We start from the raw sequence: 22,826 nt of genomic DNA, 5'->3' as shown, positions 1-22,826 counted from the left end.
GCATAGGGTGGTGCATGGCCGCAAGACGTGCGGTCCATAAGTGGTGCATGGATGCAGGCAGCTGGTTGCGGGGATTCGGGCACACAATTGCGGCTCCCGCACGCTCCCCCTCAGTGCCCAGAGAGCACGGTCCATGGGTGGGGAAGGAAGACAAAGCAGCAGCATTAGCGAGGGGTAAGGTCACAAGGGTACACATCAATCAAGGTAATGCAGAGCGAGGTGCGCACGGAGAGCGAAGTGAGAAAGCTTGTCCCTAACGTACGTCACCCCCCCTGTCACCTACTCTACGCTTGCCCTTACCCCATATTTACAAACAATTTACAATTCGTCTCTAGCGTCACGTCTTCCCTGTATCTCCCCGAATACCAAATTCGTCACAATCCCTCCAACCAAATTTTCCATCACCCAAAGTCCTCATCAATTCCTCAGAAGGAGGAAGAGATGGAATATCCAGCACAATGTCTCACCCACATCATGGTGCCTCTCACAATCCAAAACATTTGCACAAAAAAACAATAACAACCCATGGCATGGCGTGGAGTTCTATCGTCACCTCAGGTGAATGGATGCAGATGGTGCGAGGTGATTCTTAATCCTAACTACTTCCTAAATGACATTAACACACTTTACACTACCTGGGGTCTTTCCCTGCAAAACCATTGGCCGTCCTACTCTATGCAGTTCTAAAAACCAAACTCCCATTGACCATCTGTGGCGCTCACCAATTTGGGGTCTCACTCCCCCGATTCAACTCCCGGTGCCTTCGCACAATTTCAGGACTGGGTCGTGTTGCTCCCCTAACAGGTCTACTTACCTGTGCGCCTCCGCCACTGAAGTTTCCACCCGAGCTCCCCTAACAAGTTACCTGCCCCTCACTAACCTATCTAACTGGGGAAGGCCCTCCCTGGCGATTACCCCCTCGGTGCCCTCTCTGGCACTGGGCTACCCGGGTCCGTCCTCCGGATCCTCAAGCCCCATCCACAACAACTCTAACTGGCTCCCAGAGCCTACCTGCGGCCTCACCTGGCCGACGGACTAACAGTGGCGGAGCGCTCAACCAACCATACCTCTAACAGGCCACACGCCCAGCCATTTCCACGTCACAAATGCACCCATCCAAACACCATTCTTCCACATGCACCACAGATGCCAATACCCAACCACAATTTACCTATACCCTCCACCTACTTTTAAACTACCCTCCTCGGGTATTCGTGATGGGGGTCCATCCTCCCCATCCACTCCTCCCGCACCAACCACTCCACTCCATGTTTTCCACCACACTCACTCCACACCATCCATTCCATACTCCATGTATTCCATACCAGCTATTCCACACAACCATTCTCCATACACCTGTTCTTCACTTGCACACCTGTGCTCACACACCTGGTACTTCCTGCACCCTCCTTCCTCCCAGGCTTCTTCATTCCATACAATGCGCAATCACAATTATTCACTCATACACTACTCCACACACTTTCTTGACACACACGGCACCATTCACGAGCATTGCCTCATTTGCTCAATATGCTCACCCGCAAGAACTTCCCTACCAATTCCTCATTCAATAAACCACAAACACATGGCATCATCTGATCTACCTGGTGCCCTTCTAAAACTCGTGCTTCCCAGTCGCCCCTTATACTATTGCGCTCCCTCGTCATTATAATCCAACTAATCTACCTACGTCCCCTACTACAGGTATCATGTCGCTACTTAACCCTACAGTTACCTATGGCCATTTCTAAGTCCCTATACAATTATCCAAACCCTCCCTGGCTTGGTTTACACCGCCATAACCCCATAACTAGTGCTCATGTGCCCGGGAGATGTGAGGGATGGCAGAGTTGCCATTCCTCTACATCGGGCATCTCTCACTATCAATTTTGCCCATCCAATTCTTGCCACTCAAATTTGCCAATCTGCCAATCAAATTTTGCTCATCAATTTTGCCAATCACCAATTCCCTATCCCTACCAAATGTCCATTAACTTGAGCCTCGGTGCGTCGTTACATTTTCAAAGCTCGGCTTCGCCAAGCCGAGCAATGAACACGGGTGGTTCGTTTCCTGCAGTTGGATCCGTCCGGCACTCGGTTCAGAGGAGGGGTTTTGCTTGGGCCGAGATTCCGAGGTCCACCTCGGCGTGGAGCCATCCGGTCTCCTGCCCGATGGTCCAATCTCGCCCGGCCGGATCGCCGCAACCACAAGGGGTCGCCGTCCCGACCCTTCCTACCTTCCCTCGCACCGGGCCGCCCGCTCCGCTTAGCGGAGTGCGGACGTGACCGTGCAGGGCGAGGTCCGGCCTGGATCGTGCGCGGCGCACCGAACAGGAGCCACGTTGCACCGATCCCCGCCGGTTCTCGCAGCCAACAAAGCGCACCGCACACCGAGTGCTCACGTCGGCTATCCGTCGCCCTAAACACTGCCCCGGTCCACGTCGATGCTTCACTTGCAGGCTCACACGCATACGCGACCCCTTTCACACTCACCAAGCCCGGCGTCTCCATACACTTCGTTATTGTACCTTCTCCTACACACCACCCAGGTACACTCATTCCGCTCACAGACTTCGTTACACCCCTGACCACCGCACACCTTGGCACACACTCGTCGTTCACACACTTCATCAACACACCTCCTCGCGCCCACTCCTCGGTCACATCTCTGTGACAACCATGGGTGTGCACTCTTCTGCACCCCCGATCACGCGCTTCCATGTGCCCTCTCGCACCCGCGCCACCACCATCTCAGGTGTACATTCCCACATGTGCTCAACAATTCCAGGTGTGCATTCTTCCATTCCAGGTGTGCATTCCTTCTCACCTGCCACAACCAACTCGTACTCCATGTCACTCTCACCACCGCACTCTGTCGTGCATTCCTTCTCACTCTCGACAGCACACTCACTCCTCGGCGCATACTTTTCCCTCATACACCCCATAGTCGGACATCCTTGCACACCTCCTCTTTCCACACACTCTGCACCAGTCGCACACCTCACCAGCGGCCTCTCACGAATGCCCGGGTCTAAACCAACACCCAAGCTCAGTGAATCTCCCCTCACACCATATACATTTCCGAGTATATCGCCACTCACCTCGGCACCTCTTCTTCGCTCCTCCTCCGCCACCTGCAAACTCTTTATCTGGTTAGCAAGTACATCATCACGATTTGAGCACAGACCTTGTACATAATCCATCACTTCCTCCTTCAGCTCCTTCTTAGTTTCCCTCCATCTCTTCTTAATTTTGCTCACCCCCTCTTCCACTTCCTCTAATTTTTGTCTCACTTCTTTTATTTCCCGGTGCACCCCTTCAATTTCTTCCTCTAATGCTACCTTGGTCGTCTCTATGTGCGTCCTTACTTCCCGTTCCTTCGTCTCCATTGCCTCTGTCACCTCGTCCAACCTCTTTGTCAATCCCTCGTGTACCATGTGACATTCCTCCTTTGTCGCTATCAGTTCTTTTTTTTATCTCTTTTTGTGTCGCTTTCAACCCTCCTATCACCGCCGTATTCTTTTCCACCTGCTCCCCCAACTCCTTTTGTCCCACCGTCAGCTGCTCTACTCCCCGCGTCAGGTCTTCTATGCCCCCCTGTAACCTAGCCATACTATTCCTCACCTCTTTCTCCTTGCGCTCCTCACCCCGCTTTACCTCCTCGCGTACCCCCGTGACCTCTTCGCCCACTCCGCGCCTTATATCCTCCCCCATCTCTCCCATCTCTTTGGTAGATGCCACCCTCATCTGTTCCAAATCATTCCTCTGGGCATCCAATTTGGTTTCCAGCCCGATTTTCACCTCCTCTATCTGATTCCCCATCTGTTTAATTTCCCGGGCGGATTGCTCCCGTATTTCCCTCAATTTGCCTTCCATAGTGTTTTCTAACCCCATTAATCAATTCTTCACCCCTTTTATCCCGTTGTCTAACCCCTCGAATTTGGCTTCTAGCCTCCCAATTTGATTTCCCAAGTCATTTCTCAACTCCCCGATTTGGCTACTGGTACCCCTCGCTTCGTCCCTCATTTCTCTGATTTCTGCCCTTGATTTGTCCCCCTGCAGGTTGAGGGATGCCTGCATTTGCGCCATAAATTGCTCCATGAGGGCCTGCATTTGGACCACCCCCATTGGTGCAGCGGGCGTGGCTGCCGCAGCCACGTGCGAGCCGCCGCCATTTTGTGCTGCCCTAACCTCCTGCGAGGCACCGCCATCTCGTGGGTCTGATATCCCCGCTGCCGAATTCTCGTCGCTTTCCTCCTCTCTCCCAATTCCTCCCTGAGGTCCTGGATTGCCTCTAACCCTTCTTCTTCTACCCTCACCAGCATTCGGTCGCCTTGATTATCCATGGCATGATTTAATTTAGATGTTTTACACGAAATTTCGGCCGCTTGTAAATTTTGCCCAAATTTTTTGATGGATTAAAAAATTTGGTTCGGGCCTCAAATCCCACTCCCCGACACCAATTGTTACTGATCTGGGGTCGGCGCTCCCCTTACCAAGGGGGGGTCAATCCCCTTGTCTTTTACACTGGCCGATTCCACCAGTCCTGGAAGTATGACGTCACGCCCGGTCAGCGCTGAATAGGGTATTAGGGCCTATCCGTCCTATGACCTAAGTACCAGCGCCTTCCGGTACACAAGGAAATACTCCTGCCCGGACCGCAGTGTAATTATGGATTACGCCGAGCGAAGCAAGCTGCGGAATCCGAGCCATTTAACAATGGACTAAACCCGATTCTAAAGCGTTGACCGAAATCGCGCCACAGGAACTCAATCGGGAAATCACCAAAGCGGTCGGATGAGAAAGGAAACCAAAGTGAAGGGAGAACAGATATCTATTAATTACTATTTACACAAAACCCAAAGAAGAAGAACGAAGTTATTTACAGAAAAATAACAGAAGACACAATGCAATTCTTAGCTTATACAGGCTTAACTTATACCCCACAGGACAACACAAACAGACTCACACGAATAGGGAATTGCAGGCAGGAACGGATGGAGGGATGAGATGGGACTACAGGGCTGGAGTGATGAGGTTCAATTCCGTACAGGACGGCAGGGCTGGAGGCGAGCGGCCGCCGACTCTCCGCACTCGGGTCCACACAGCACAGTTGCTCGAAGCAGCACGTCAGGGCTGTACGCGGCTGGGGCTGTTTGAAGCAGCGTCTCTCCTCTCTCTCGTACCTCTCTCTCAAGCGCCTTCCTCCTCAGAACTCAACTCGGTTAAGCACCTTCCTCCACAGAACTCTCAATTCGTGCTCCCTCGCTCATCTGCGGTGGGGGCTTTTCGCAACGGGTTTTATAACCCCGCCCTTGGAACCCTCGCGAACCTGCTCAATGTTTCTCTACACACCCTCTCAAGCCATGCCCACTCACTCTTGGTTGGTCGATCGGGGCTGGCTGACTCCTCCTTAGATGACGAGGGCTCTCTGGCTCCACCTTTGATGACGAAGTGGGGGCCACGCCCTTCTTCTCCGGCTTGACCACGTGCGTAATGGAGTTTGGGGCAATGTGGAGCCAGTAAACCCAGCCCCATGCAATGGCGGCGAACGCCGCATTACTGGCACCTTTAGGAGGCCATTGGGGATATTGAAAGGGATCTATCTTATTTGATTGATGCAACGTAAGGTCAACTAGTGGACACATAGCCTTACCTGACACACATAATAAGGATATAACTATGGAGAGATCCTATGGTTCGCGACGTGGTGCGATGGACTAACTAAGGTGCGATTATTTCATTTAACAGCCAATTAAGGGGAAATGTACACAGGGGTTCTTTATAAGGGATTTACGACTACATTTACAAAGTGAAGGTTCTAAAAACTGCAACAATATGTATATATATATACAGTATATATAAATATATGTATATATATATAAATATATGTATATATATATATAAATATATGTATATATATATATATATGTATTGTTGCGGTTTTTAGAACCTTCACATGTAAATTTAGTATTAAATTTCCTTATAAATAAACCCCAGTGTACAATTCCCCTTAATTGGCTGTTAAATGAAATAATCGCACCTTAGTTAGTCCACATTGCAACACATAGCAAATCATAGGCCCTTTCGTAGTTATATCATTATTCTGTGTTTCAGATAAGGCCATGTTGCCAATAGTTGAATTTGCGTTGCATCAATCAAATAAGATTAGGCCCATTTTTCCTTCAAAAGGGTGCGAGTGGTTTTCCATTCCTGCAAGCCACCATTGCCATGTGCTCATCTCGGAGAAGAAGGGGGGCATGGCACCTCATCGTCATCAGAGGTGGAGTCAGCCAGCACTAACCGCCAATCAGCACCGCGGTGAGCGACCCGGTAGGCGTGCCCTCGTACCCCGCGGCTTGATTTCGGGGAGGGCAATAAAAGGATGAGTGAGGGACTGCTTATGCAGATGAGTGAGGGAGCACGAACCAAGCAGTCCTGTGGAGGGAGGCGCATGAGTGTTGACCAAGTTCAGAGTTCTGTGGAGGGAGGCGCTTGAGAGATCTGTGGAGGGAGGCACTTGACGAGTTCTGTGGAGGGAGGTGCTTGACGAGTTCTGTCAAGGGAGGCGCTTGACGAGTTATGTGGAGGGAGGCGCTTGAGAGTTCTGTGGAGGGAGGCGCTTGAGAGTTCTGTGGAGGGAGGCGCTTGAGAGTTCTGTGGAGGGAGGCGCTTGACGAGTTCTGTGGGGAGAGACGCATGACCAAGGAGCACAAGGCGAATGAGAATCGGCACGCCCTGCTCGCGATACCAACCAGCACTCTGAAAAAAAGAACAAGTGCGTGCACACGAACCTCGACGTCGTGCCGCGATCCTCGGACCTCCCTGTTGCCCGTTCTGTGGACCACCTGAACCTTCTCATCCCTCCATTCATTCCTGCCTGCAATTTCCCCTTTGTCGTGTAAGTCCGTGGTCTGTCCTTTGTGTTGTCTGGGTATAAGTTAAGCTTGTTTAAGGAATTGCTCTGTGTCCTTCTGCTCCTTCCATTTTCCGTATATTACTTTGATTTCTGCTCTTCCTTTGGTTTTCTGTACATAATTAATAAATGTCTGTTATTTCTTACCTTTGGTTTCTTCTTTCTCATCTGATCGCTTTCGTCCCTTCTTTCGATTGAGTTCCTGTGGCGCGATTTCGGCCAACGCTTTATAATCGGGTTTAGTCCATTGCTAACGGCTCGGATTCTGGATTGCTAAACCGCTCGGCAATTACCATCTTGTCCGGGATTTGAGCGGTACTTGTCTCCCTGTTTTGCGGAGGGATTGATAAAGGTATTCAGGCTAATACCTGGACCAATAACCCTGATCCATCCCACCATGCAAAGGAGCGTTACAAGTACCAGGACCGGTCGGACGGCCAGCTTAAAAAGACGAGGGGATTAAACCCCCCTCGGTAAGGGGAGTGCCATCCCCCAGAACCATAACAATTGGTGTCGGGGAGTGGGATTTGAGGCCCCAACCAAATTTTAAAAAAACATCCATAAATTTGGTCAAAATTATGAGTGGCCGAAATTTTGTTAACATCCAAATTAAATCGTGCCATTGATGATCAAGGCGATCGGATGCCGGTGGGGGTAGAACAAGAGGGTTTGGAGGCAATCCAGGACCTCAGGGAGGAATTGGAGGAGGAGGGCAATGCGACTGCGGTAGGGGTGCGTTCAGGCGCACAAGATGGCGGCATAGCGCACGAGGTTGCAGAGGCACAAGAGGGCGCCTCGCACGTGGTGGCCGTGGTCGCCGTGCCCGCAGCACAAGTGGGAGGGATAGACATGCAGGCCCTCATTGCGCAGCTGCCGGCAGCCCTACAAATGATTATGGGAAGCCAAATTGAGCGATTGGGAGGCCAAATGGGAGCAATGAGGGACGAAGCGAGGGGTACCATTGAACGGTTGGAAAATCAAATCGGGGGGCTAGAAGACAAATTTGAGGGGTTAGACAACAGGTTGGAAGGGATGGAAGGTAAATTGGGGGGCTAACTGGAGGACGTGGGTAACCAAATAGGGGAACTAAAGGATGGGTTAACGGGGTTGGAAAATAGAATGGCCGCCCAGGAGAACCAGATGGAAGGGGTGAAGAATGGGTTAACGGGGCTAGAAGACAATATGGGAGGCAAATTGATGGAGATGGGGGAGCAATCCGCCTGGGAAATTAAACAGATGGGGAACCAGATAGAGGAGGTAAAAATCGTGTTGGAAACCAAATTGGATGCCCAGAGGAATGATTTGGAACAGATGAGGGCGGCATCTACCAAAGAGATGGGAGAGATGGGGGAGGATATAAGGCGCGGAGTGGGCGAAGAGGTCGCGGAGGTATGCAAGGAGGTAAAGCGGGGTGAGGAGCGCATGGAGAAGGAGTTGAGGAAGAGTACAGCGAGGTTACAAGGGGGTATAGAAGACCTGACGCGGGGAGTAGAGCAGCTGACGGTGGGACAAAAGGAGTTTGGGGAGCAGGTGGAAAAGAACACGGCGGTGATAGGGGGGTTGAAAGCGACCTAGAAGGAAATAAAGAAAGAGCTTATAGCGATGAAGAAAGAATGTCAGATGGTACACGAGGGGTTGACAAAGAGGTTGGACGAGGTGACAGAAACAATGGAGACGAAGGAACGGGAAGTCAGGATGCACATAGAAACGACCAAGGTGGCCTTAGAGGAGGAAATCGAAGGGGCGCACCAGGAAATAAAAGAGGTGAAACAAAAATTAGAGGAAGTGGAAGAGGGGGTAAGTGAAATTAAGAAGAGACGGAGGGAGACTAAAAAGGAGATAAAGGAGGAGGTGATGGAATTGGTGCAAGGTTTGTGCTCACAGCGTGATGATGTGCTTACTGACCAAATAAAGAGTTTGCAGGTGGCGGAGGAGGAGCGAAGAAGAGGTGCCGAGGTAAGTGGCGATATACTCGGAAATGTATATGGTGTGAGGGGAGATTCAGTGAGCTTGGGTGTTGGTTTAGACCCGGGCGTTCGTGAGAGGCCGCTGGTGAGGTGTGCGACAGGTGCAGAGTGTGTGGAAAGAGGAGGTGTGCAAGGATGTCCAACTATGGGGTGTGTGAGGAAAAAGTGTGCACCGAGGAGTGAGTGTGCTGTCGAGAGTGAGAAGGAATGCACGACAGAGTGTGGTGGTAAGAGTGACATGGAGTGCGAGTTGGTTGTGGCAAGTGAGAAAGAATTCACACCTGGAATGGTCGAGCATGTGCGGGAATGTGCACCTGAGTTGGTGGTGGCGCGGGTGCGAGAGGGCACATTGAAGCGCGTGATTGGGTGTGCAAAAGAGTGCACACCCATGGTTGTCACAGAGGATGTGATCGAGGAGTGGGCGAGAGGAGGTGTGTTGATGACGTGTGCAAACGATGAGTGTGTGCCAATGTGTGCGGTGGTCAGGTGTGTAACGAAGTCTGTGAGCGGAATGAGTGTACCTGGGTGGTGTGTAAGAGAAGGTGCAATAACGGAGTGTATGGAGACACCTGGATGTGTGAATAAGGAAAGGAACGCGTGGTGTGAGCATGGCCGAGGGACCATCGACGTTAAACGGAGCAGCGGTTAGACCGACGGTTAGCCGACGCGAGCCTTCGGTCCGTGCCGGGTTGTGGGTGCTGCGGGAACCGGCGGGGATCGTAATCACGGCGGTTTCAAAAGAACCACCATGCGCGATCCGCGCTGGGCCTCGCTCTGCACGGTCGAGTCTGGACTTTGCCGGGCAAGGCGACCGGCCCGGTTCGAGGGCAGATAGGAAGGGTAGGGACAGCGACCCCTTGTGGTTGCGGTGTTCCGGCCGGGCGAGATTGGGCCATCAGGCAGGAGACCGAAAGGCTCCGCGCTGAGGTGGACCTTGTAATCTCGGGCCGGGTAAACCTCCTCCCCTGAACCGAATGCCGGACGGATCCAACCGCGATAGACGAACCACCCGCATTCATTGCTCGGCTTGGCGAAGCCGAGCTTTGAAAATGTAATGGCGCACCGAGGCTCAAGTTTAATGGACATATGGTAGGGATAGTGTTTTGGTTCGAAATTGGATTGGCAAATTTGATTGGCGAAGATGATTGGCAGAAAGGATTGGCAAATTTTGATTGGCAAGAATTGGATGGGCAAAATTAATAGTGAGAGATAGCCGATGTGGAAGGATGGTAAATCCACCATCCCTCACATCCCCGGGCACATGAGCATTAGTTATGGGGTTATGGTGGTGTAAACCAAGCCAGGGAGGGTTTGGATAATGGATTAGGGATCTAGAGAAAAGACCATAGGTAACTGTAGGGTTAAGTAGCGTCATGATACCTGTAGTAAGGGACATAGGTAGATTAGTTGGATAATAATGACGAGGGAGCGCAATAGTATAAGGGGCGACTGGGAAGCGCGAGTTTTAGAAGGGAGTAGTTAGATCAGATGATGCTGTGTGTGTGTGTTGAAAGTGTATGGAGCAGCGTCTTGTGAAAAGTGTGAGGTGATTCGAGTTGTATTGAGCGTGAAAGTGTATGGAGCAGTGTATGAGTGAATAATTGTAATTGTGATTGTGCATTGTATTGAGTGAATGAAGAAGCCTGGGAGGAAAGGAGGGTGCAAGAGCCACCAGGTGTGCAAGTGAAGAACAGGTGTATGGAGAATCGTTGTGTGGAATAACTAGTATGGAATGGAGTATGGAATGGATGGTGTGGAGTGAGTATGGTGGAAAACGTGGAGTGGAGTGGTTGGTGCAAAGGGAGTGGATGGGGAAGATGGACCCCCATCACGAATACCCGGGGAGGGTAGTTTAAGAGTTAGGTTGAGGATATAGGTAAATTGTGTTGGATATTGGCATCTGTGGTGCGTGTGGTAGAATGGTGTTTGGATGGGTGCATTAGTGATGTGGAAATGGCTGGGCGTGTGGCCTGTTAGAGGTATGGTTGGTTGAGCACTCCGCCACTGTTAGTCCGTCGGCCAGGTGAGGCCGCAGGTAGGCTCTGGGAGCCAGTTAGAGTTCAATGGGGCCCGAGGATCCAGAGGAAGGACCCGGGTAGCCCAGTGCCAGAGAGGGCACCGAGGGGGTAATCGCCAGGGAGGGCCTTCCCCAGGTAGGTTAGTGAGGAGCATGTAAGCTCGGGTGGCAACTTCTGTGGCGGAGGTGCACAGGTAAGTAGACCTGTTAGGGGAGTCACATGACCCAGTCCTGAAATTGTGTGAAGGCACAGGGAGTTGAATCGGGGGAGTGAGACCCCAAATTGGAGAGCGCTACAGTATGTGCAATGGGAGTTCGGTTTTTAGAACCGCATCGTGTAAGACGGCCAATGGTTTTGCAGGGAAAGACCCCGGGTAGTGTAAAGTGTGTTAATGTCATTTAGAGAGTAGTTAGGATTAAGAATCTCCTCGCACCATCTACACCGACTCACCTGAGGTGACAGAACTCCACGCCATGCCAAGGTTGTTTTGTTTATTTTTGTGCAAATGTTTTTGGAAATGTGAGACGCATCATGACGTGGGTGAGACATTGTGCTGGTTGTTCCATCCCTTCCTCCTTAAGAGGAATTGATGAGGAATTTGGATGATGGCAAATTTGGTTTGGAGGGATTGTAACGAATTTGGTATTAGGGGAGATATGGGGAAGACAGGACGGAGTGACAACGTTGTAAATTGTTTTGTAAATACGGGGTAAGGGGCAAGGGTAGAGTAGGTGACAGGTGGGGTGGCGTACGTTAGGGACGAGCTTTCTCCGCTCGCTCTCCAGACGCGCCTCACTCTGCATTGCCTTTGTTGATGTGTACTCTTGCGCCCTTGCCCTTGCTGATTCTGCTTTGTCTTCCTCCCCCCCCCCCCCCATGGACCGTGCTCTCTGGGCACTGAGGGAGAGCGTGCGGGAGTCGCAATTGTGTGCCCGAGCCCCCACTGCCAGCTGCCTGAATCGATGCACCACTTATGGACCGCATGTCTTGCGGCTACGCACCACCATATGGACCACGGTTCTGTGGCCGAGCACCACACTGATGGACCCCACGTTTTGGGGCATGACCCCTCTGCTGGGACCGGCCACGATGGCCCAGAAAGTTCTTGGTTGCGGACCACGGAGATGTGGCCCCCCTGTTTGCCCTACAGGTGGACCACCCATAGTTGGCCCCTGGGGGCTATAAATAAAAAATGGACACGCTTTGTGCTTTTTTATTTATTATGTGCAAATAGGCAGCAAGCCAGGGAACAACAACATCAAGAACGATGGCCAGCAGAGGGAGCTGACAAGGAACAACAAGACCAACAGTTGTGTTTTTTTTATTGGATGTGCAATGTAGCATCGGATGGTGCTTGACTGGTGCTTATTATTGATGCTTATTATTGGTGCTTTGGTGCTTGCATGCTCGGGGATGCATTGCAGTAAAATTCGGCATTCCTGGGCATGTGAGGTGGTGTATTGATGCAGTGCATGCTCTTTCCTCCCTCCCACAGGATTCTTTTGTTTCCTCAGAAAAATGACAGGTCCTGGGTTGCGATTTGTAAATAATGTAATAATGTCACTTGTAAATAATGCACCCCACCGGCTAAATGTATAGTTTGAGAATTAATTCCGCAATTCGGTTAATTGTGGGCGTGAATCTGTTAGGTAGGATGCAACGCAGTAGCGGGACATATTTAATTGTGTTTTGAAACTGTCGCACTCAGGGTCAGGTTAATAGTAGAGGGTATTACACCTGCGTGTCACACTAAGTTAAAGTTTTGTCGGCCAGAGACGTGCCGTGAGGAATGAGGGTGCTGTGTTGCGGTTTTTAGAACCTTCACATGTTAATTTAGTATTAAATTTCCTTATAAATAAACCCCTGTGTACAATTCCCCTTAATTGGCTATTAAATGAAATAATCGCACCTTAGTTAGTCCACATTGCAACACGTAGCAAATCATAGGCCCTTTCGTAGTTACATCGTTATTCTGTGTTTCAGGTAAGGCCATGTTGCCAATAGTTGAATTTGCGTTGCATCAATCAAATAAGAGTAGGCCCATTTTCCCTTCAAAAGGGTGCGAGTGGTTTTCCATTCCTGCAAGCCGCCATTGCCATGTGCTCATCTCGGAGAAGAAGGGGGGCGTGGCACCTCATCGTCATCAGAGGTGGAGTCAGCCAGCCCTAACCGCCAATCAGCACCGTGGTGAGCGACCCGGTAGGTGTGCCCTCGTACCCCGCGGCTTGATTTCGGGTAGGGCAATAAAAGGATGAGTGAGGGCCTGCTTATGCAGATGAGTGAGGGAGCACGAACCAAGCAGTTCTGTGGAGGGAGGCGCTTGAGTGTTGACCAAGTTCAGAGTTCTGTGGAGGGAGGCGCTTGAGTGTTGAACAAGTTCAGAGTTCTGTGGAGGGAGGCGCTTGAGAGTTCTGTGGAGGGAGGCGCTTGACGAGTTCTGTGGAGGGAGGCGCTTGACGAGTTCTGTGGAGGGAGGCGCTTGAGTTCTGTGGAGGGAGGCGCTTGAGAGTTCTGTGGAGGGAGGCGCTTGACGAGTTCTGTGGGGAGAGACGCATGACCAAGGAGCGCAATGCGAATGAGAATCGGCACGCCCTGCTCGCGTTACCAACCAGCACTCTGAACAAAAGAACAAGTGCGTGCACGCGAACCTCGATGTCGTTCCACGATCCTCGGACCTCCCTGTCGTCCGTTTTGTGGACCACCTGAACCTTCTCATCCCTCCATTCATTCCTGCCTGCAATTTCCCCTTTGTCGTGTAAGTCCGTGGTCTGTCCTTTGTGTAGTCTGGGTATAAGTTTAGCTTGTTTAAGGAATTGCTCTGTGTCCTTATGCTCCTTCCATTTTCCGTATATTACTTTGATTCCTACTCTTCCTTTGGTTTTCTGTACATAATTAATAAATATCTGTTATTTCTTACATTTGGTTTCTTCTTTCTCATCCGATCGCTTTCGTCCCTTCTTTCGATTGAGTACCTGTGGCACGATTTTGGCAGAACCGTTTTACAATCGGGTTAGTCTTCGCTCGGCGTAACTTCGCTCGGCGTAACTCATCAATCACTCTGCGGTCCGGGTGGGAGTATTTCCTTGCATACCGGAAGGTGCTGGTAGTTAGGTCATAGGACGGATAGGCCTAATACCCTATTCAGTGCTGACCGGGCATGACGTCATACCCCCAGGATCGGAGATGGCAAGTGTACAGGACAAGGGGTTAACCCCTCCCTGTTAAGGGGAGCGCCATAATCTGGATTCCATAACAGTATATATATATATATATATATTATATATATATATATATATGTATATATATATATATATATAAATATATGTATATATATATATATATATATATATATATATATATATATATATATATGTATGTATGTATGTATGTATGTATGTATATATATATATATATATATATATATATATATATATATATATATATATATATATATATATATATATACTGTATGTATATCTATATATATATATATATATATATATATATATATATATATATATACATATATATATATATATACATATATATATATATATATATATATATACAGTGATCCCTCGTTTATCGCGGGGGTTACGTTCCAGAACCCCCCGCGATAGACGAAAATCCGCGAAGTAGCGACCATATTTTTATTTTATTATTTATATATATTTTAAAGCTTTATGGCCCTCCCCACACTCTTATTAACCTTTCCCACACTCTTATTAACCTTTCCCATACTCTTATAAACACTTCCTATACTCTTAAACACTTTTTACACTCTTAAACATACGTAATTTTAACAACATATAAAATTCTAATGGGTACTCACCATTGAAGATACTGTAGCGACCCGTGAGTCCCCCAAGCAAGACCAGCATCAGAATCTCCTTGCTCCAGCCGGTGACGTCACCGGCGGGGATGCGCGGCGCAAGAGTGGCTGGTCACGTGACCACCAAAGCGTGCCGCGCGTGCGGGTATAATCAGCTACACCTGTTGATCACGTGACCACCGAAGCACGCCACGCTTGAGAGGCGTGGCTTTCGGTTTCGGTTTCTGGTTGTGGTTTATAATGCAGCCCGATAAACGAGCTTTTCAGTGTTCCAGAGTTGGTTTTAAGAATAAATATCTTCTCAGACGAGTTTGTGTCTTGCCCGTCATTTCGGCCGTATCAAGCAAGAGCCGCGGCTCTTCAATACTACAACTTGCGTGATGAAGATGATGATGAATTAGCTGTGCAGTACTGATGACGACGAAGGTGATGACGACGAAGGTGATGACGATGATGAATGTACTGCACAGCCAGAAAGAGCATTACAGTTACCCATTACATGGGTAACTAGCGCAAGTGGAAGCTGCCGCATCTGCGTTTTCCATATGCACGACTCTTTGTCTCTCCTTCTACTGTACACTATGTACAGTATTTTATTTCTTGTAATATGTTTTAATTACTGTATTTTTCTTATTTTTTTACGTTTTTTAATTGTTTAGGCTAGAAAATGCTTATTTTACCACAAAAATATTTAAAATAATAGTATATAAAAATACATTTATACCGCAAAATCCCGCGATATAGCGAAAAATCCGCGATATAATTTTACATATACGAGCGAGAAAAACCCGCGATGTACCGAAGCCGCGAAAAGTGAACCGCGATATAGCGAGGGACGACTGTGTATATATATATATATATATATATATATACAGACTTGGCATTTAATGTGGAATTTTTTTTTTCTTGACTTGGGTTTACTTTCTGAACTCGGTATATCAATCTGGTGAGTTTCTTTCACGCTTCGGTGATTTCTTTGTTAAAAGAACCATGTCACTGATTGTCTGTCGCAGCAAGAAGTCAATAACAAGATTATATCACAGGTGGCGTGACAAAAAGTACGGACAGGTACATTTGACGATTGGCTTCACAATCGGGTATATAAGGGTTGTTGCGTTCTGTATTCGTGGAAAACAACTGCTGCACGTCTACAAAAGTTATTGCCGCTTCCCCTGGAGATCTTCCGTCAACTCGACAATGCTATTTGTCATTTAGTGGTGGCTTTACGAAATTCCGGCATGAAACAGCGTGCTATTGCTTGGCAGTATGGCATCACTCAAGGTCAGGTGTCAAATATCCAGAAACGAAATGCTCAGAGGGATGTCCCTACTCCAATACCGAGGCCAGGATGTCCCCGCAGAACCACAAGGAGGGATGATCGCCAGCTGCACCGGTTAGACCGCAATGGCCATACCAAGTCAGTTAATCGGCTTAGGGCTGAGTGGCAGCAACTGACAAATGTGCCTGTATCCAGAAGGCTAGTCAACCAACGACTGGTTCAAGCAGGCTATCGTGCCAGGCGTACAAATATCATGCCAGAAAGCCATGTCTGACCAGACAACACCGCCAGCGCTGATTGCAGTGGGCCAGAGAGCACCGTCAATGGCAGCCAGGACACTGGAATCAAGTGATCTTCAGTGACGAGTCTAGATTTCTGGTCCATCGTCAAGATGGCCACGTCCGAGTGCGCAGACAAGTGCATGAAGCCTACAACGAAGATTGTATAGTGCCAAGAGTCCAAGCTGGAGGTGGTGGGGTGACCGTTTGGGCTGCTTTTCATGCAGGGGGCAAAACTGACCTGGTTGTTCTGAATGGAAACCTGAACCAGTTCAAGCACAGGGCTATTCTGGAGGAAACATTGCTTCCATTTGTTCGTGCAGCCATTCGAGGAAACTTTGTCTTCCAAGATGACAATGCACGGCCTCATCGTGCTCGCATGATCCAACACTTTCTTTCTGACCGTGGTGTAGAGCATATGGAGTGCCCTGCCATGTCCCCGGATATGAATCCGATAGAGAACTTGTGGGCAGAATTAACGCGTCAAATCGACAACTTGGACCAGCAGCCTGCCTCTGTGCATGAATTGCAGAAGGCTATTGTAACTGCATGGCAAGCGATTCCTGTCCAAACCTTGGCAAATCTCGTGACCAGCATGCCTCAACATGTATGTGCTCTCCTGAATGCTCGTGGGGGTTACACGAAGTACTGAACTGTAATTTTACTGTCCGTAATCCCATTCGTAATTTAACTTTTGTTTTTGTTAAAAAAATTTTTGGCTAATGTGCAAAATAAAGAGATACTTCTGGAAAACGTACAGAAGTTTAACACAGTACTGTCCATGAATTGAGTTCGATATCAGTTTGCATCACTTTCAAGGATCAATTTATTTGCTTCGAAATGTCAAATGTGGTTTTTGTTTCTTTTAAAGGTCACGTTAACAAAATCTAGAATAATTTCAACATAATTCCAATGAACTTTTGGTTCTAAGTCAGCTTGAAAAGTAAGTTCACCCCCACAAAAAAAATATGCCATATTAAATGCCAAGTCTATATATATGTATATTGTTGAGGTTTTGAGAACCCTGCACTTAGTAAATTGTTGTAAATATACCCTTTGTAAATATTTCTCTGTGTAAATACCTCCATTTCTTGTTGAGGTCAAAGGTCGTCCCCTAGTTAGTCCACATTGTCACACGTAAGCCACCATAGGACTCTCTATAGTTATTTCAGTAACTAGGGCGTGCCCGTACGTGGGTGCAAAAAAACATGCGTGCAAACAACAACAACAAAAAAAAACTTTGAAACCACGTGGCAGTAACGACCACAGAACCCCCCCTCTATTTACATGAAATGGTTTGGTCCATTCGCAAAGCCAAAGCGAACGGCTTGCGAGTACGGTAGAACCCCCCCTCTATTTACATGAAATGGTTTGGTCCATTCGCAAAGCCAAAGCGAACGGCTTGCGAGTACGGTGACCATACCTTGGGAACCACTTGTCCGATTAATTTCAAACCTTGAAAAGGCACATCCTCGGGTCCCCAGCAATATACCTGGCAAGTTTCAAGTATATCGGACCCGTGGTTGTCGAGAAACAGCGGTCACAGACAAACACACAGACACACACACATACACACAGAGATTACTGGAATTATAGATAGATATGTGTTTCAGGTAAGGCTGTGTTTCCAATAGTTGAATCTACGTTGCATTAATGAAATAAGAATAGGCCCCAAGCTCTTCAACACCAGTACGAATGGTTTTCTATCCTCAATGGCAGTAAGGGTTCTTTTACCATCAAGCCAGAACTCCATTACGCACGAGGCCAAGGACAGGCAAAAGGGGGCGGAATGCCGAGGAAGAGGCGTGGCGCTGTCATCAACCCGTCAGGGGGCATGGCGGGTAAGCCCTAACCAGCCAACCAGGACTGCGGTGAGCTCCAATATGGGCGTAGCCCGAGGAACCGCGGCTTGATTCCGCGACACCCGATAAAGGCAAGGGAAGGGACTGCTTATGGAGAGGACCAAGGAGGAAGAACCGAGAGAGAAGGGAGAGAGGAGCACCGAGCAGCTTTTTGAGCACGAGCATCGTTGTGGTGCAAGAGTCGGTGCGCTCGGGTCGCCAAGACCGCGGCAACATAAACCGCGCTGCCTGCTGGGTTTTCGCCGCTGAAACCGTATACGTGGGGCCACCGCCGTCTGCTCGTTTTCCAGCCCGGAGCGTGGATTTGAAGCGGACCTCCTCGCTGTGCTTTTCCTCCGAACCTTCTTCCAGCCATTCCTGCCTGTAATTCCCTTTGTCGTGTAAGTCTGGTGTCTGTCCTTTTTGTTGTCTGGGGTTTCATAATTAAGATTGTTTTCAGGTTTGCTCTGTGTCTGCTTCTTCTCCTTCTGTATATTCTCGCCCTTTCGTTTTCCTCTTATAGATTTTAATAAACCCTTGTTCCTTCTTACCTTTGGTTTCTTTCTCATTCGATCGTTTTCGTCCCTTCTTTCATTTGAATATACGTGGCATGATTTGGTCAACCGCTTTATAATCGGGTTTAGTCTGCCGCTAACGGCTCGAGCCTCGGATTGCTAAACCGCTCGGCAATTATCATCTTGTCCATGGCTCGGGCGGAGTATCGCCCTGCTTCCGCCCGGAAGGAGCGCGATACCCCCAGGAACGGTCGGACGGCCAGCTTAACAGGACAAGGGGATTAACCCCCCCTTGCTAACGGGAGTGCCATCCCCCCGTATCCGCAACAATATATATATATACATATACATATATATATATATATATATATATATATATATATATATATATATATATATATATCTCTATATATAAAGGAGGAGTGTCTGTCTGTGTGTGTATGTGTGTGTCTGTCTGGATGTCCGCTTAAAACTCAAGAACTACACATCGGAGAAAAGTTTTGGACACAGATTCGGAATCAGCATAAAATCCCGGTGGTTTATTTTTTTGACCTCAACAAGAACGTTTTATTTTAATATCAATGGTTTTAAAAACCGCGCCAGCTGCAATTCCATGGTGTAGTTTGTGGCGGCGCTAGACGTTCGGGTGCATTGCAATGGTTTGTCGGGTTTGGCTGTGGGTCCAGAATAGCTCCAATTTCCTTTCGTGCTTCTACGTTTATTTTGAACCTTCTGTTACAACGCCTTCCTTATCTACCTTATATCCCCCCGACGAGGCCTCTACATAATTTCATGCGGCAGAATTTCGTGCATTTTGAGTGAAAGAAGTGAGACGAAGTTGAAGGAGGAAGAACTCGAAGAAGAGGCGCGATCACGCTGGAGGCCTTGATCGTGAGTGGAAATGGTGGGAATTGCGTTTGTATCGCAAAGTAAAGGATCTGCATTCATTTCTGAACTTGCATTGGTGGATTGTTATACATCTGCATTATTTTTCATAAAAAAACTTTATGTTGATCTTGAAGGCTCCAAGCACGGACTATATATATAGCCATCTTTGAGGTAAAAATAAAAGTAAAAATCCTGCAATCGCTTGCCAAGCTAGCCGTTCCCCTCTCCCCCTCCCCTCTCCCCCTCCCCTCGCCTCCTCCCCCTCCCTCCTCTTCTCCCCTCTCCTCCTCCCCCTCCCCCTCTTCTCCCCTCCCCCTCTTCTCCCCTCCCCCCTCTTCTCCCCTCCCCCCCACTTCTCCCCTCCCCCCCCCCACTCCTCCCCTCCCCCCCACCCTCTCCTCCCCTCCACCCTCTCCTCCCCTCCCCCCACCCTCTCATCCCCTCCCCCAACCCTCTCCTCCCTCCCCCCCCACCCACTCCTCCCCTCCCCTCCCCCCTCTCCTCCCCTCCCCCCCCACCCTCTCCTCCCCTCCCCCCCCACCCTCTCCTCCCCTCCCCCCACCCTCTCCTGCCCCCCACCCTATCATCCCCCCCACCCTCTCCTCCCTCCCCCCACCCTCTCCTCCCCTCCCCCCACCCTATCATCCCCCCCACCCTCTCCTCCCCTCCCCCCACCCTCTCCTCCCCTCCCCCCCACCCTCTCCTCCACCCTCTCCTCCCTCCCCCCACCCTCTCCTCCTCTCCCCCCCACCCTCTCCTCCCTCCCCCCCACCCCTCCTCCCTCCCCCCACCCTCTCCTCCCCTCCCCCCATTCCCCTCCCCTCTCCTCCCGTTCCCCTCCCCTTCCCCTCCCTTCCCCTCCCCTCCCCTTCCTCCTCCCCTCCCTTCCCCCCTCCCTCCTCTTCTCCCCTCTCCTCCCCCTTCCTCCTTTTCTCCCTCCCCCTCTTCTCCCCTCCCCCTCTTCTCCCCTCCCCTCCTCTTCTCCCCCCCACCCTATCCTCCCCTCCCCCCCACCCTCTCTCCCCTCCCCCACCCTCTCCTCCCCTCTCCCCACCCTCTCCTCCCCTCCCCCCCACCCTCTCCTCCCCTCCCCCCACCCTCTCCTCCCCTCCCTCCCCCACCCTCTCCTCCCTCCCCCCACCCTCTCCTCCCCTCCCCCCCATTCCCCTCCCCTCCCTTCCCCTCCCCTCCCCTTCCTCCTCCCTCCCTCCCATCCCCTCTCCTCCTCTTCTCCCCTCCCTCCTCTTCTCCCCTCCCTCCTCTTCTCCCCTCTCCTCCCCCTCCTCCTTTTCTCCCCTCCCCCCTCTTCTCCCCTCCCCTCCTCTTCTCCCCTCCCCTCCTCTTCTCCCCTCCCCTCCTCTTCTCCCCTCCCCACCCTCTCCTCCCCTCCTCCCCCGTTCCCCTCCCCTCCCTATCCTCCTCCCTCCCTTCCCCTGCCCGGCAATGCCGGGTACTTCCCATGGCCAGCTGTACGTGGGCTGCTCGAGGGTTGGAAAACCAAGCAATCTTTATGTCTTGGCACCAAGTAAGAAAACCAGAAATGTTGTATACCAAGAGGTTTTGAGAAATTGAAAATTGACAAAACGTCATGTAGGAAATGTACTGTGATATTGCTCTAAAATATACATGTTCTTTTCATCATATATTTGTATTATTCTTATTCAACCCGGGCAAAGCCGGGTCCCTCAGCTAGTGTGTATATATATATATATATATATATATATATATATATATATATATATATATATATATATATATATATATATTTATCAGTCACTATGCGACCTTCATATCATCAGTGGGGAACCGCCAGCAAGGTGTCCCATACAGCTGCTGCTGTACCTTGCTGGGTGCGATAAGCACCGCCTGCCACAGGGTAACATTATCTCTGGTATCCACTCATCATATCGAGTCGACCTGGATGCGGTTGGGAGTTACTAATATTGGTATGTATCTGTAATCTGGTTCTCCAACCTAATGAGCGAACGTCATGACGTCATCGCCATGCATGTCCGCATTGCCTGCAAAGCTCCAGGGGAACCATCTAGCAGTGCGTCATTATGGATTATAAATTCAGATACTGTCACAAGTGCATGCAAAACTCACAGTTACCGACCTGGTTTCACCCTTGTTGGGGCTTCATCAGTTGCGTCATATTTGGATTGTTACTCCCGGCTGCATCCAGGTGATTCCATATAATGAGTGGATACCAGAGATAATGTGCCATGTGGCAGATGGTACTTATCGCTCCCATTAAGGTACAGCATAGCTGGATGGGATACCTTAATGGCGGTTCACCACTGATGGTGTGAAATCGTATAGTAACTGGTATATAACCGAAAGGGTTTTCAGAGTCATAAGTGTATGCAGGACTCACTGCGTTGCGTTGTTGAGCCCCAAAAGGGCGAAACCAGGTCGGTAACTGTAAGTTTTACATACACTTATGACAGTATCTGAATTAAGATCAAAATTCTGCTCTGTCGAGGGTTCTCTTGAGAGCTTGACAGGCAGAGCGTACGTACATGGCAGTGACGTCATTATGTGCGCTCATTGAAAGCTGGAGAACTGAAGATATATTTGGATTGTTACTCCCGGCTGCAACCAGGTGATTCCATATAATGAGTGGATACCAGAGATAATGTGCCATGTGGCAGATGGTACTTATCGCTCCCATTAAGGTACAGCATAGCTGGATGGGATACCTTAATTGCGGTTCACCATTGATGGTATGAAATCGTATAGTAACTGATATATATATTGTTGCGGTTTTGAGAACCCACACTTTTGTAAATAAATAATCACTTGTGTAAATACTTGTATATAAATTCTTGACATTAAATGTTAAAGGTCGCACCCATAGATAGGCCACAGCAACACGTAGGTCACCTTAGAAATCTCAGTTATTTCCATATTATGTGTTTAGTTAAGGCTGTGTTCCCAATAGTCGAATCTGCGCTGCGTCAATCAAATAACAGTAGGCCCTTCCGTTCATTTTGCAGCCGCCCTCTCCAAGCGATGCCATTACCCGCCTCTGCCTTGCCAGCAGCGTTCGCTGCATTGAGCGTTTGCTCAAACAAACGCCATTGACCATGTGGTCTCAGGCCAAGGAAAAACGGGGGCGGGACATGAGAACAAGGTGTGGCCACGTCACCTCACCATCAAGGGCATTTCCGGTAAGCCCCACCAGCCAACCAGGGCTGAGGTGGTCTGACCGACGGGCGTGGCCTGGCGAGGCGCGGAGTGATCTGTGAGCGCATTATATAAGCGCACGCGCAAAGCCCTCTTACGGACT

General features: G+C 49.6%; 1 protein-coding gene and 1 long non-coding RNA gene across 4 annotated transcripts in view; one reads left to right on the top strand and one right to left on the bottom strand.

Annotated features, from left to right (window-relative positions):
- Positions 1-22,826, bottom strand: part of LOC137417006 (sulfotransferase 1C2-like) — a 132,385-nt gene that overhangs the window by 45,406 nt on the left and 64,153 nt on the right. The gene's annotated exons all lie outside the window — the stretch shown is intronic.
- LOC137431201 (uncharacterized) overlaps positions 19,295-22,826 on the top strand; it is a 56,543-nt gene continuing 53,011 nt past the window's right edge. The window contains exon 1 of the long non-coding RNA XR_010985211.2: positions 19,295-19,537. This is a non-coding gene — a long non-coding RNA (uncharacterized LOC137431201). The remainder of the gene's footprint in view (positions 19,538-22,826) is intronic.

The sequence above is a fragment of the Myxine glutinosa genome, chromosome 7 (assembly GCF_964187855.1).
Source record: "Myxine glutinosa chromosome 7, kmMyxGlut1.1, whole genome shotgun sequence".
Classification (NCBI taxonomy): domain Eukaryota; kingdom Metazoa; phylum Chordata; class Myxini; order Myxiniformes; family Myxinidae; genus Myxine; species Myxine glutinosa.
This window is presented reverse-complemented; position numbering and strand designations above follow the sequence as displayed.